Source organism: Centruroides sculpturatus, unplaced genomic scaffold (assembly GCF_000671375.1).
Source record: "Centruroides sculpturatus isolate CEXI.00-Female unplaced genomic scaffold, Cexi_2.0 scaffold626, whole genome shotgun sequence".
Classification (NCBI taxonomy): Eukaryota; Metazoa; Arthropoda; class Arachnida; order Scorpiones; family Buthidae; genus Centruroides; species Centruroides sculpturatus.
The window spans coordinates 282,141-284,878 of NW_019384860.1; positions in this window are offsets into that span (position 1 = coordinate 282,141).

The window sequence follows — 2,738 nt, forward strand, 5'->3', positions numbered from 1 at the left end:
TGTAGGCACTATAATATTATAAATAAAGAAAAAAAAACGCACCTAAAAATAATTTATTTGACTTTATTTCTTTAATAATATTTACCGATTTCTGATATACACGTGTCTCGTTTGACTTAATTTCCTGTTTTGAAAATAGAATAGATTTATTGTAGGTATAGCCATCGCCAATTTCCATGGATATAAAACATGGAGACAATCGAATATTTATAAAATGCATTTATATACTGTATATAAAGCCAGTTATTTCGTGTTATAAATGCGCATACACCATCAAGAAAATCGTAAATAGAGGGAGGAGAAAAACTTTAGAATTTTAAGAGAGTTTGATTTATGTTTTCATGTTTAAATCCCTGTTCAAATGTCTAATTTGATTACGCTGCTGGGAAAATCATCGACAAAAAAAGGGTGCATCTAACAAGCGCCATTTTGGATCCTTTTTTAAGGTTATATTATAAAATATTAATATATTATAACATCATTTGATTTATATAAAAATCTATCAGAAGAAATAAATCGTTTAATATTCACCGGAGTTAACCCGAAAGACGGAGAAATTTTCTTATCTTAATCTTCTAAAAATTCATCGATGGTTTTTTAACATAAAATTTCTTTTTAATTGCTTAAAACTGTAATTAAATTAACGTTATTTATAAATTTATAACGCAATTTTGAAATGGCATGGCTTGTAGTGAGTTATGTAGGCGAGTTGATCTAGCTCCTTGCATATTCAAAAGTAGAAATGTGGTAAAGTAGTAGTTTGAAAGGCGCGATTCGGTAAATGATATGTAAATGGAGACCACTAATGAGATTTTTTTTATTCTACGAATGTCGCTAAAACTGAAGCGAGTGAATTGCGATGCATAACGCTTGAATAAGAAACGGAGATTTCGGTTTTAAGTAAATCTTAGGAGGGTTATGAAGTTGGTAGCAAAACTTCTAATTCGAGTGGAAATGCTTTCGTGTTAAGGAGTATAATCTGTTTTGAATACAAAATGTATACAAATTATGTAATATATTTAAAAAAATATATTAAATGTATAAAGTTTAATCATTCTAATCTAAAAAATTTCTTTCGGTTGATCGATTTGATTGATGGTCATCTGTTTCGTTAAATGATCATAAAAATCGATCATCCGCTTTATTCCGAATTAAAGATCAAATTATCGAAATCATTTCTATAAAATATTATCATCATCGTTATCTTTGTGAAGATTTTTAAAGAAAAATCTTTACCAATCGCCTTTTGAAATGCGAGATTTTTGATCTAAAGACAAAGAGGCAACGTGAATTTTACTCATCCAATTTCAAAGACCATAATACAGATGAGTAGCCGATAACAAATTATTAATTTAATAGTAACTGAGGGTAATGTACTCTAAATCCAATTTCCAGTTTATGTCCTCATAATATTGATGTTAAATATCAATAAAATGTAAATTTCTCATTCTTGTAGCCTGTCTACAGAATATATTTTAAATAAGTAATTTTTCTTTTTTCTCTGGAGCATTTATCATCATCCGATAATCGATAATCGAAGGAAAAAAATTATTTATAATTTTATTATATTAAGTGATAACAATATTAGTTTTTTATATGTATAATGATAGAAGTTATTTAAAATGCCACTCATTTATATCGAAAGAAGAGGATGCCAAAATTTCGACACTGAGCCATTTATACGCCAGGATTATCAATATAAAGCGGATAGTTGCCGATAATGTAGCGTATTATTCAAAGAGTATTCATTATATTTGCACATAATTGGCCGATAAGACATTAACGGTGTTTTGAACATCGTTAATATTACGCGTTGAAAGTTAGAGATATTGGCCTTCTCGATATTCATTAGGCAAATTAAATCGATTAATTTTTAAAACATTTGTAAAACGAGCTGCGAAAGCGAATTTTTGGTTTAGAACTGGGTAAAGAAAAGAAAAGAAAAGTGTAATTTATCGTCACCCGCATTATAATTACCTCTTCTGTCACAAACAATTCGGAATTTTAACTCTCGATAGAACATTAAAAGTGATAAATTGTCGAATTTTGATTCAATTTTCGACGTCGGTCAAGTATATCAGAATATCGAATATCAAATTTTCTTTCAATTCTAGCGAATAAAGAACATCAAGTAGGTGCCTCGGGTACAATTTTTCAGTTTATCATCAAACACGCGAGCGCTTTTGACCTTCGGAGTGGATGATTAATGTCTTTCTCACATTTTGCCATCAAAACAGAAATGGCGACTCCCCACAGCACCATCTGGACGAAGCCAATGCCGAATATATAGCGTCGAGTTCTTTCTAGCTTTTAAACTGCTACACTTCGCCCACATAAATCGTCCGATATGCGACTTCTTATCGCCTCACGTACGTCACGTGTCTAAATTATCATGTCATTACCTGGAGAAGATGTAAGTAAAGGCAGCCTTTCGCTATCTATGCCGCTGCAGCTGCTCGGCCGCATCACGGAAGAGAAATGGCAACTTGTACGGAACTTGTTTCGCTCCGAAAGACACTTTCACTATTGTCTTTATAAATTTCATTAAGTCGCAAACGTAGTTATCTCCGTTTACAAATATCCTAAGAGTTCCCTCCCCGCCTAAGTGTTTACGAAATCGAGCGATTGCGTCTCATTTATGGCCCGGAGTGTATTTATCCAGATGTTTAGGTCCGATCTCAGATATCAGTTATCTATATCCCGGCTTTCCACTTCTTTCAATATCGCCATCGAACAAC